The sequence below is a fragment of the Mastacembelus armatus genome, unplaced genomic scaffold (genome assembly GCF_900324485.2).
Source record: "Mastacembelus armatus unplaced genomic scaffold, fMasArm1.2, whole genome shotgun sequence".
Taxonomy (NCBI): domain Eukaryota; kingdom Metazoa; phylum Chordata; class Actinopteri; order Synbranchiformes; family Mastacembelidae; genus Mastacembelus; species Mastacembelus armatus.
In genome coordinates this window covers 421,034-434,302 of record NW_022872898.1, presented here as the reverse complement: position 1 = coordinate 434,302, position 13,269 = coordinate 421,034, and the positions used below count along the sequence as shown (strand labels likewise).

At 40.8% G+C, this 13,269-nt stretch overlaps 4 non-coding genes across 4 annotated transcripts; 2 read left to right on the top strand and 2 right to left on the bottom strand.

The window, feature by feature from the left end:
• Window positions 1-748: 748 nt before the first annotated feature.
• Window positions 749-821, top strand: trnav-cac (transfer RNA valine (anticodon CAC)). Its single transcript has one exon. It is a non-coding gene; the product is annotated as a tRNA-Val (tRNA).
• Window positions 822-2,715: 1,894 nt separating this feature from the next.
• Window positions 2,716-2,788, bottom strand: trnaa-agc (transfer RNA alanine (anticodon AGC)). The gene has a single exon. It is a non-coding gene; the product is annotated as a tRNA-Ala (tRNA).
• Window positions 2,789-8,942: 6,154 nt separating this feature from the next.
• Window positions 8,943-9,014, top strand: trnaq-cug (transfer RNA glutamine (anticodon CUG)). The gene has a single exon. It is a non-coding gene; the product is annotated as a tRNA-Gln (tRNA).
• A 3,931-nt stretch (window positions 9,015-12,945) lies between these two features.
• Window positions 12,946-13,017, bottom strand: trnam-cau (transfer RNA methionine (anticodon CAU)). The gene has a single exon. It is a non-coding gene; the product is annotated as a tRNA-Met (tRNA).
• Between the last annotated feature and the right edge of the window lie 252 nt (window positions 13,018-13,269).

Below are 13,269 nucleotides of genomic sequence, written 5' to 3'. Positions count from 1 at the left end.
CCCCCCCCCAGCGTACCTGTTCCCTCCCCCCCCCCCCCCCCCCCACCACCCCACGCTCAAACAGAGCCGGGCCAATCACAGCTGCTATCTGCAATGGGTGGGCTCTACATCCATCATCCAACCAATTTAAACAAATCTTGCCCATATGCACTGACTTGTTCGTAACTTTGCCCAATGACATTCCTAACTCTGCAAAGTTTCTACAACTGGCTATTGCTGTTTACTCCATTCAAAAATTGCACAGAACTGGTGATAACACTGTGTATTCTCATGTTTTTACAACAAAAACAATAACAGTCATTCACTAGCATCTCTAGGCTACTGCACACATCATATTGTTTGTTTCTGATTGGTTTATTCTGCAACCATTGTCCCACCTCTTGGAAACTGATCTCTACTGAAGAGATTCCAGACTAATCCTTTGTATAGAAGAGAAAAAGAGTTAGTCTGGCTGGCCGGGATAGGTGACCGTACTAACTTGCAAAAAACAAAGGATTCACTTTCTAGCTCGTACGAACCAGTCGGTGGTGTCAGTTAGCGTCAAGAAATGCTGCTTTCATCACAAGGTCTGTGGCCTACAACCATACCATCCTGCAAGAGCCTGATCCTGTCTGATTTTAGTGGCTAAACAGGGCCCGACTTAGTTAGTATTTTAATGGCAGACTGCCTGGGAATACCAGGTTCTGTAGGCATTTTCTCTATTGCGCCTTAGCTTGAAAAAGGCAGTGCTAATAAGCGTCTTGTGTCAGTTTCTGTAGTGTAGTGATCATCACGTTCGCCTCACACGTGAAAGGGCCCTGTTTCAAAACCAGGCAGAAACATAGTTTATGCACTGACTGTTGCATGTCAGTCTGAGAAAACTCTGAGCCTGAGCCTACCAAAGGTAGCTGTCAACCAACCTCTTTGCAGCTTCATTTGATGTGCTGAATTACTAAAGCCTAAGCTGGAACCCTGCATCAATACAATCTGCACTTACTGTCCTCACGAACGTGGTTGGTGGCTACTGTCTGAAAAACTGCACAGTGTGAGCTGTGCTTCCATCTATGCCTGCTCAGCCTCCTCAGAGAAGCTCATGTCGGTGGACCTGAAAGGAGTTGGAGTGCGTAAACACTTTTTTCTCAAAAACACAATCATGTATAAACTTGCTGCTCACATATTATTGTAGCCCAGTTTGTGCTGATTACAGTGTTATCAGACTTTAGACATTGATATGTGTAAAACACACTGAAAAAAGCACAAATGTCAGGACATGTCAAAATTTGTCCAGGCCCCCAAAACCCCCTCAGACCCCAGAGGGTTAAAGCTGGGTTCTTGGACACGTCCCAACCATAGTAAGGACAGCTGGAAGTTCTTCTAGGAGTTCTGCACAGATCATTTGCTTTGAGCAGCAGCACTCAGATGAAAATAGTGTGAGAGTAGAGGACGACTGGTTGAGCCTTAAAGAAATGAAACTAATAAAACAAAACAGACCTATCCAAACCAAACTATAATGGATTTATAATCTATAATCAAGCAGACTGATCTGCCAACAGTGCCATCATTAGAGTCTCCTCTCAGGTATTTTCCATCCACCTCATCTGTTCTGCTTCCTTGGCTCCTGTACTTCTGCTTATGGAAAACATGTCAGTGAGGAAAGCAGGACTGAAAGGATGACAGCACTTTGGCAGTTCACACTCACTCTAACACATCAGTGATGGTGGTGTAGTGGTGAGCATAGCTGTCTCACACAGGGGCCAGTTGTATACAGGAGTCTAGCAATGAAACTGCAGCATTGTTGATGCTGTCCAAGGTGCTCAGTTGGTAGAGTGGAGGACTGTAGGTTGAAGTGACAGTTATCCTGCAGTTAAGAAAAGAGCTTTGGCATCAAATGTGTGGTTCAGTGTCAATTTATGCATCTGTGGAAAAGTTCAACACCAAACCACTGTGTGCTTCCTTCAGTAGCTGAGTTGGTAGAGCAGAGGACTCTAGATTGAAGTAGCAGTCATTCTTAGGTTGCGGCTTTAACTCCAGCTTAAAGGAATTTGTTTTTGGTTTGGTATCTGGTGACATTGGTTGTTTTTATAAACACAAGTTTTTAAAGTATTCTAATCCTAAGAGTATCCTAATCTGGATAGAAAACAATCACAACTTGAGACATGAGACCAACGTGTGGCTCATAACCTTGAGGGCAAGGTATCGAAAACATCCTCTGCTAGACCTCAATGTTTGAAGGCAGTTGGTTGGTGCTGCTGCACATGTCTGTGTTGAACTTGTTAAGTATGATGAGTTCTTCCTTGAAACTAAACAAGCAGATTACTCACTATACATGCATTCTGAATTAACGTTGAAACTTATCCTGCAGTTAAGAAAAGAGACTTGGTATCTAATGTTCGGTGTTCAGTTTATGCATCTGTGGAAACCTTCAACACCAAACCACTGTGTGCTTCTTTTAATGACTGTTTATTCTCAACGAATCGGGTCCCTTGTCTGAAATTCAGTCATCATCCCCCCTCTACAGCTTCTCCAAAATTGTCAGTTGTCAAAGACAGTAAAAATGGGAAACCTGTCAGTCAGGAAAGCCAGAGTGAAAGGATGACAGCAGTTTTGCAGTTCACACTCACTCTGTCTATAACACATCCTGCTGTCTTTGTCTGGACTGAGTTCATACATGTTGTACAAATATGAAAACAGATATCTGATAATTCAGGAGTGTTAAGATCGGGCTTTAAAGACTTGTGGAGAATGTGGGCATCGATCCCACTACCTCTTACATGCTAAGCAAGCGCTCTACCACTTGAGCTAATTCCCCTACATGTTAATCACACAGATCCATAATTCAGTTTAATTAAATCCTTGCATTCATACTGCAACAATTCACACATTTTATATATTGTGTATATAAAAAATATTGATCTTTTTCTAGCCTTTTTGATTTTGTATTTCTTGTCTTTGGTTTATATCAAACCTACTCTCTTCCTGTCTTAAAAGTTTAACATTATTTCATTCTTGTACATAGACAGAGCTTAGTGAACTGGAGTCAAATTTCTTGTTTGTGTGCACAAACTTGGCCAATAAAGATGATTCTGATTGTTTTATTTTAACTGATTCATCATCTGGACTTTTGTGCATTGATATGTATTGTACATTGTTTAGACAATCAGTAGGAAATCAAAAGGAGACTAGGCACAATAACTGTATGTCCTTAAAGCTGGGTTTTTGGACAGTTCTCAACCTCATGAAGGTCAGCGTGGAATTCTTCACTGATCATGTACTGTAAACAGTAACAAAGCTATGGCAAGGTGACTGAGTGGTTAAATTAACAGACCTAGCTAATTTGTTGTGTAGTTCATGTGTGGGTTCAAATCCCATTCTTTTTGTGGATGCTGGTTTTAGACATGATGTTAAGACAACAAAACTTCAAGTATTATGTTTGCTTCAGAACAGAGGATCGTTTCAGTCCATCGACCTTGGGTTTCTGCCCCCAGCACACTTCTGCTGCACTCTGTTCCCCTCCACTCTGCATTTTAGCTATATTTACCTTCAATCACTATTCTGGAAGGTCAAAAGACTAAGAGTTTGTAAGGATCCTGGGAGACTAAATCCAGTGCACTTGCTAAATGGTGGAAAACAGTGGTCAGCTGGTTTCCTAGCTAAATCTGGAAACAAAAGCAATGGAATGGAAATGTTTTCTTTGGAAAGATTCACATACAGTCAAGCCCCAAGTTATTCATACCCCTGGCAAATTCTGACTTAAAGTTACTTTTATTGACAAGCAACTTTTTGTTCAAATGTAAATAGAAAATGAATAATCATTTTTTCCACAATGATGCCTCTTGTCCATCTTCTTATTTCCTTCTGGGAGACGCCTGTGTCATTTCTAATCAAGAAAAAACTTGAATAAAAGTAACTTTAAGTCAGAATTTGCTAGGAATAATTTCAGGCTTGACTGTATGTGTGTTTCCTTTGGGAAACTACATATGGATAACTAGCGAGGACAAACTTTAAAAAAACAGGAACATATAGGATTGCAGTAAGACACAGGGAAGACTGAGACTGTTGAGATCTAACAGCTGATGAGATACTCTTTTTTGTTTTTTGACAGTTTTAAACAACATTGATTCAGCTGAGTTTTTACAGGTTGGTGTCACTGTCTTAAAGTCCATGAGGTGGGTCACCAATATCTATTTAAACCAAACAAGCAGAAAAAGTTCCAAAAATGCCTTTACAAAAAGGGTTCAGGACTTGCCCTTCAGACCATAGTCTAAGGCAGGAAAACTGAACATTCCCCCATGACTGACCCCGTACAAACTGCAGGCCTCTCAGACAAACGCTGGAATTTTACATGACACCTCACAGCCATTGGACCCTCCCTTACATCTGCAAATGCAGGATGAGGATTGTCCAGCAGACCATTTCTGACTGTGTCAGTGCTTCCACACAGTCACTCATTTTTGCTTCATACTGATTCAGAGCAAGGGCATCACTTTGGGTGAGTGGTTAACATTGTTGCCTCACAGCAAGAAGGCTCAGGTTGGTTAGAAACCTGGTGGGGGTCTTTCTGTGTTTTGGTTGCATATCATCCACATGCTTGTGTGGAGCTACTCTGGTTTCCTCCCACAGTCCAAAATCATGTATGTCAGGTTGGTTGGTTATTCTAAATTGCCCATAGGAGTGTGTCAAGCTTTTCTTTGTAACTCAGCACTTGGTGAACTACGAGGACTGAAGGAACTGTTTGTGTCCAAGTTGAAGGTTAACGTTGACACAATGGCTCAAAAATGAAGGCATTACACATAAACATAGTCAATTGGGTGCACAGCCCTATGCTTTGTGTCTTGTTTCCATGGTGTAATGGTTAGCCATCTGGACTTTGACTTGATCCCATTTACATCCCAGTCGACTCGTTACATGCATTGTGTTTAATGACAGGTTTCATTATAGCTACTTAAAGTTTTATAGATAAACTGTTGATAAAACTATGAGCTCAGCAGGGGTTAATATTCACTTGTCTGGTAGTGTGGCTGAGTGGTCCAAGGTGCTGGATTAAGGTCCTGACCAGGCTGGAGGGACTTTGCCCATGCCTCCTCAAACGTGCAGTGGAGCCTGACTGCCTCCACAAATTCGGGGTACGCTGAGGAGTAGTGGGCAAAAGCATCCTACCAGTGGACATAGAGAAGTTGAAACTGTCATCACACATATTGCTGTACTGTATGCATTATACTCTGTATACATTACAATCATCACACTCTCATGGATTAAATTTCTGTAGAAAAAGGGTAGATGTGTTATTTTCTTCTCAGTTTGTAATAATCAGTATTTGAAATGCTCAGACTGGGCAGCAAAAGAGAGATGAGCTCACAACACAGGTTGAGAAGGAAAAGTTTTATATTTGATCTGTAACTGGTAATGTGTTAAAATCAGCACCTTAAAGTGGACTAACTAACATAAGCAATGCAGCCTATTTAATAGGTAAGTTCTCTCACAGAACAGAAGGACATTCATCTGCTGTCACACCTATGAAGTATCTCCAGTCAATGCCAGAGAGATGGAGCAGATTTCCAGAGGTGAGTGTGTTGTTATTGTACTTCATACTTGATAAGTCCATAACCCTTCAGCTGCAGGATGGGTAAGATCAACTTCCAGAACACAGGTTTTATAGCAATAAATTCCTTTCAATCACCCCAGGTGAGACTCCAACCCAAAATCCTTGGTTTAAAAGACCAGTGCTTTATCCACCAGGCCACTGGGACCTCACAGCACCCTGTTGAAAATTGTAACCATAAAGTTTCATTACAATGTCAGTCTGGATTGGCTTCAGAGCCTCTGACCTTGATATAAAGAAGCCGATGATGATGAGAACTAACTAATGGGTCTACAGAAAGACCACCACTTTCTGGTTAGTACAAACCAGCGTTGGTACAGAGGGTAGACATCAATAAATGCTGCATTCATCATCCTCTCTGTGACCACACTGTCCTGCAAACCAACCTCCTCTGATCTCACAGGCTGTTTTACTTCTCTGTTGGGAAAAGGTGGTTGTTAGAGTGGATGGGTGGGAGACTAAGCTCGGGGTTTTGATGTGGGAGACTGGGATTCATTTCCTACTTTAAGCTGAAATTTCAAAAAAGGAGAACAGAAGCAAAAAATAGGATAAATGAAATTTGAATGACACAAAACACGACAGTCACTGAAATGTAAAGATGTAGCTGTTGTGTATTATCTCAGGAATCTAGCATGGATGTGCTGAATATGTGTCCTGTGTGTGTGTGTCTTTTAAAAGCATATCTATGTAAAGTAAAGTACCCACAAGAATCCAAGAGGACATGTGTGATTAATGACCTGTACTTAAGACCATACATAGACAAAGATGGAACATGCCTGAGTAGGCCTTAGAGACTGTGGTTGTATACATTAGAGAACACCTGTTATTGCATCACTGACCAAGAATCAAATAAAGAATTCAGAGTAGAAAAATAAGGGAATCACACCAAGCCCCAGGAGGAGGAGATGGGTGGGGTGTGATCCCTCGAGCATCTTTAAAAAGGAATCATGTGTAGGTAAGACATGAACATGTCCAAAAAAGGGAAATGATTAGTGGTAAACGGGCCTAGCAATAAGATGAAAGAAGGTGGTCCAAAGGGTGAGAACCAACCCTCTGACCATAGGTATAAAAGCAGAGAGCTTGAGAAAACACTGTCAGTCTACCCTGGGGTAACTCACCTTGTCTGTACTGTGTTTTGTGAATAAACACCTGTGCACTTAGATCCAGTTGCCTCTCTTCTGCTTGTGACCCTACTGAAGTGGATTGTCATTCATAATTAGTGAGTTTGACACAGTTATAGTTCGGTTAGATTGGAATCTTCACAAAAGCATCTCTTAGTGGCAGTCATGGCCTAATGGCTAGGCTGAAAGTTGCGGGTTCGAGTCTCAGGACCAACAGGAGTTGTCGGTGTGGTGGAATGAATAGCCAGCGCTTCTCCACCTTCAATACCATGGCTGAGGTGAGACCCTTGAGCAAGGCACCGAACCCCCAACTTCTCCCCAGATGCCACAGCATTTGGTGTGTGTGATCACTGCTGTGTGTGTGCAACTTGAATGGGTTTAATGCAAATTTCGAGTATGGGAATACTTCACTTCATTAGAGTCCTAATGAACCTTTCTTCCAGATACTCCTCACCAACAACCTTGAGAAGACTGTGTCCCTTTGTGCTTCACACATACCAGAATATACTGGGTCAGGAACAACATAAACATAAGATATGATTATGAAAAACACTGGACATCTATGAGCTCCTTGGTGAACTCTGTGAACCAACCTGTAAATGACATTACAAAACCTCCTTGTGCGGCTGAGCGCCTGTCCATTTCTGGTTACTACATCATGCTATCATGCGTTGTCTAAAACCAATAGGGTGCTGCCACGTATATACACAGAGGCCTCTTTTCAAATCATTTACACTCATCAACCTGTGAAATTAACACATTACCTGGAAAACTATGCCATGCATGAACTACCAAACTGAACAGTGAAATGAACTACTAACAGATTTGGACTTAAAGGAAAGTCTGTAAGTTGTTGCAACAGTGCTGTTATTTCCTCTGAAACCTTCAGCTCCTTGATCTCCTTTGACTCTGTAATAACACGAGGACTAGGTGTAGCAGAAAGTGACATTTAACAGCTCAGAGCAGGGTTTAAGGACCTCGTCTGGCATCACGTGACCTTCATCATAACATGGTGAAGGTCTAAAGTAAGTCATCGTGTCAGTAAGTCAGTGCTGTGAAAATGAAATCTTCCATAGTGTGTGTGATGGTTCCTAAAGTGCTAAGTAAGTAGGACCTTTGATGACAAAATTAAAAGTTTTCAGTCTAGCCTTAAAAGTAAGGAGAGTTTCTGCCTCCTGAACCTAGACTGGGAGCTGGTTCCACAGGAGAGGAGGCTCTGCCTCCCATTCTCCCTTTGGAAACTCTGGGAACCTCAGGTAGACCTGCACTCTGAGGCTGAAGTGCTCCATTGGGATGATATGGTACTATGAGGTCTTTAAGGTATGAAGGAGCTTGATCATGAAGGGATTTGTACGTGAGGAGAAGGATTTAAAATTCTATTCTGATTTTACAGTGAGCCAATGAAGAGAAGCTAATATAGGAGAAATATGATCACTCTTGCTAATTCCTGTCAGGAGTCCGGCTACACATTTGTGTCTGTTAAAATTCATATCAGTTTGAGCTCATTTACTGTTTAAAAATATTTGACTAAAATGTATGAATGTGATATTCAAGGCATAAAGTAAAGAATGTGCTCCCTTAAAATGTTTAAAAGTTAAGGGTTCTTTAAGACAATGACACCAACCTGTTAGATCTCAACAGTCTCAGTCTTCCCTGTGTCTTACTGCAATCCTATATGTTCCTGTTTTTTATTGTTTGTCCTCATTAGTTATAGTTTCAGACTATAACTGTTATAGATAACAGACTCTGAGCATTTGAGCAAGGAGGATGACACTTATTTTGCTGTGGTGCTGGTCTGTTTCCAGGCTGTATAAAATAACAACTGGTACAAAAGCTTGACTTCCAACTGCCTAGTTTGATTATGGATGCATATTTTTGACAAACTACAAACTACTTCTGGTAACACACAAATGCTGAGATGACATTTGTCACAACATGCTGATTTTCCAAAGTCCACTGGTGCATTTGTGTGTTACCAGAAATATCATAGACACTATGTTGTCAAAAACAAGCATCCATAATCAAACTAGGCAGTTGGAAGTCAAGCTTTTGTTCCAGATGTTATGTTATTTTATTCAGCCTGGAAACAGACCAGCACCACAGCAAAATAAGCTGTTGATTTGCTCTTAAAGGAATCTATTGTATGCCATAAAATGTATTGGAAAACAAAAAAAAACAAAAACAAAAAAGTTCAGTGGAGTCGAGTAGCCACAGTTTCTGATGACAGCATGTGTCAGTCACAGGGTCCTATGGTGTAATGGTTAGCACTCTGGACTCTGAATCCAGTGATCTGAGTTCAACTCTCAGTGGGACCTCTTCAAGAAAAGCAGCAATGAAACATTGTTCTTCTGACACATGAGATATCAGGCAATAACCTATCAACACAATGAGTAGTGAATAAAGGAAGTTCAGCTGCACATTCAATATATTTCAGCTACACTGTTACATAGAAAACAGTTCTAGCTCCCAAAGAACGGAGTCTCTGAATATAGTCAGAGAATACAGGATCACACAATACAGGTAATTATCTGTAGAACACTCTTTGCAAATGGGGATACCAGTCAAAAGCTCTACCACTGAGCTATACCCGGCAAATAAAGAACACACACTAACGACCATTACTCTTCTATTGACTCTCCACAGGAGTGTGTTCTTTCACCATTTTTTTTCTATATATGAAAGAGTATCAAGCTACTACTGGACTACAAACAGCGCTATAAGCACATTTAGGTTCTTATGTTACCATTTACGTCAGAAATTGTGGCATATTTTCCTACTATATATTATGTGAAAACCAGTATGCAAGGCAAGCACTATGTCCCAATTAATAGTATGCAAAAAACAAAAAGTACCAGATGACTTACTACTTCTACTAATTCTAAAGTCCATGACAAAGCATTGCTCACCATGACTGAGTTATCTAAGTGTTGCTTTCAGGTTGGAGTTTCTTCTAGAGATGTAGGTTCAAACCCCACTCTTTACATGGCACCTTTGTTCTAGAGCAGTGTCTGTGTTGTAGTACTGTGATATGCATCTATACCAATGTGCATCTGACTGAAAGCAAAAGAGGTAGTCCATTCAGATTGGATATTTTAAAAATATTTCTCATTATCCACAGCGGAACATAACATGCTTGCTTTAATGTTACCTTTATCCAGCATCTCTGGAAAACTCACCACATCAAGACCCATAAAATATTGACATGATCAGACATAGACGTGTCATAGAACGATTCCATAGATTGCAGGACAGCATGAACATCAGCATTGCTACAACAGGGATCAAGCCAAGATGAGGAAGGTCTACGATCTGCAGACTGCCTTACCACTGCTGATTACCTGGATCAGGTGTGTTCTGGAAGATACCAATTCCTTTTGTCTTCTGCCATTTCCTCTCTAAGAATGTATGTAGGAATAGTTGGAAAACAAGCCAAACAGCCACCATGGGCCATGGATAGAACATCTTTGGTGTTCACCTTACTGTAGACCAAACTACAACACTTCCAGCTTGAGTAAAACTCCAACCACAAAGGGACTCAAACCCTCAATCTTCTGATCCAAAGTCAGACACTAGGCCATTGTCCATTGGCCACATGGTCAGGCACAGGAACCCAGTAGTGGATACTGTCATGTCATTGGCTTTTGAGAGCTGGAGCTAGCCCTGTCATTGGTTGGACTTGTACAGTGTAGCCTCTGTCAGGTACGCTCATCAAAGGAAGCACAGAGAGACTGTGGTGTTCACAGGTGGCACTGGATTTAAGCTCCAACCTCAAATGAGGCATGGGTTTAAATCCTACTACTACCAGCTTTTCCATTGACACTGGCAAATCTAATAAGGCAAACATTTAGAATACTGAGTGTGCTTTGTAAACAGTAGCTGTTCAAGGCAACATCAACAAGCATGAGCTCTGTCATGTACCACTATGCAACACAAGCAACAATTACACAATTAACGGTGTTTTAACACACATAACCAGCAAACACTGAATCTATGTGGTGTGTCTTCCATTAAGATCCAAGTCATAACAAGTTAACTCTTAAGGAGAAGATTCTGAAAAAAGAAAACTTCGCAGGAACAACTTATACAATGTCAAAATTTGAGCCATCATCCAGCATCTTAGACCATTCAGCCAAATTACCAGACAAGTGTCTCTTCTCACCACCTGAGTTCATGGTTTTACATGGGTTTACCTCTAAAAGGTGAAGGAGTGTGTGTAATGAGCCAACACAGGGAAAAATAACTAAAGGAATTTAATTAAATCCAACATGTGGACAATGGCTGTTACTGAACATGTCTCATCAGCAGCAAAGGGGAAGATAAGACTGGAAATTAGTGGCTACAGCAGAGAGGGTTTCCACAGATCAAACTTTGGGTTACAGGTCCAGAGATACTCTAAGTCTACCCTAAATCTTGCAAAAAGGAGAATTAAAGAAGATGTGCATTGTGTCTTGTGGCCTCATTTTTCAACAATTCTACCTGGATCATGGGGTGTTGCTTTTGTGCTCTTTCTCCAGTCAGCCAGCATTGCTTCCATTCTTGGTACCACTCTTCAAAACAGGAGACCCCTGGTTCAAATGTTAAAGTTCCTAATAAGGTCTAACAAATGGGGCAAAAGAGCCAATCAGTTCCAAGCAAACGATGATGTCATGTGAATCTTGCAACCTTGATGTAACTACAAAATTTCAAGGAAGTTAAAATTAACCGCCTTCTGGGATACCGTTACTGAAGGTAAGTGTGAATGAATATTTATGAGGGCTGTATTTTATTTTTTGGAATATGTTTCATACAGATCATAACGTGTTTGTAATAGTATACATTACAACATCAGGTAGTGTTAGTAGTGAGTGTTGATCATTGTGCATTACAGTGTTGGGAGAGCTACTTAGCAGAGGTAACGTTACCTTTGCAAGCTACACCCTGGATGTTGACCTACAGTAATGTTAGGGAGAGATCCAGTCTGGTTTGCTAAAGCTGCTCAGAAAAGGATGTTCAAACTACTTTGTAAAACATATATCAAATTGACAATGACAAATCTGGGCATCCCTGTTTGGGCTACTGCCACCGTGACCTGGCCCCAGATAAGCAGAAGAAGCTGGACGGGTGGATGGATAATAACATTACAAAATGTCACATGTAGAACAAAATGTTACTCAGTTGAGTATAATACCAGAGACTTAAACGTTCCTCAATGAAACAATCCCATGTGGGCTTTTTACAAGGACAACATTGCACAGAATGGAAGATATGTAGACAAGTCTGGATTTTGCCTTATCTGACTGCTATACTAAAACAGTAAAGAAAAAATAATAAAAAGTAAAGTCAAAACATTTGTAATATCTGACTTGTACAGTTTTAAAAACTTGCACCTTTGCAAGTGTGAACAGATTGAACACTGGTCTAAACAGGGGGCTTATCTTTTTACTTGTCAGAGCAGAATCTCTTGTTTAGCAGTCAACTTCAACTCCAGTTAACAAATGCATTAGTTGGCTACTGGTGCTCAGTGTGTGAGGGAATTATCACAAGTGGTGGAGCACTTAGTTAGTCTGTAAGCAGTAGTAGGATGTAGTAGTAGGATGCCCACATTCTCCACAAATGTTTAAAGCCCAATCTCAAGACTTATATTATAATATCTGCTTTCATATTTGTACAACATGTATGTATAGTAACAACAGCTCTGAATGGAACCCCCACACCCCCAACATACTGTTTCTTCCCATCTGTGTGTCATTGTGTCAGTATCATAATCTGAAGGTCTTCTTGTTCATGTTCATCTGAAACTATGTGCAGTCATATGTATTGTGCTTTGTTTAGACAGTCAGTGGGAAACCAAAAGGAGACTAGTGAAGTCCTTTGGCACAATAACTATGTCCTTAAAGCTGGGTTTTTGGACACATCCCAATCACAGGTCAGCTGGAAGTTCTTCTAGGACTTACTTACTTTGAGCAGCAGCACTCTAATGAGGGGATCAAGTGTTTAAGGTCATGGACTCCTAATCCATTGTGCTCTGCATCGTGGGTTGGAATCCCATTCTCATCGAGGAAGCTGTTATTTGGTCTAGAATGATTATAGCAACAAGGTTAAGGTGAAGACACAAAATACACATTAAACACTGATTTCATAGTTTCCACATTAATGCAGAATGCATGAGTAATGTGCTTGTTTAGTTCTAAGGAAGAACCAAAGAGGATTAAGAGCCCATTACACTTAACCAGTTTAACAGAGAAGTGCAGCAGCAACAATTAAGTATAGCAGAGGATGGTTTCGATCCATCGACCTCTGGGTTATGGGCCCAGCACGCTCCCGCTGCGCCACTCTGCTCTTTTTCTAGGTTTTGTGGGTGTGGCTTGTCATGCTGTTTTGTAAAATACAAACTTATTTCTAAGTCTGGATGACAGTGTTAAGTCATGACCTTGTTTACAGTACACCACATGCAACCCTGACTAGCTCAGTTGGTAGAGCCTGAGGCTCTTAATCTCAGGAGCCCCATGTCTGGTGGGACCAATTTCAAAAGAGCAATTCAAAGTAACAAGCTCTTGTATATATATATTTAAATCTATATTCCTCTGAAAC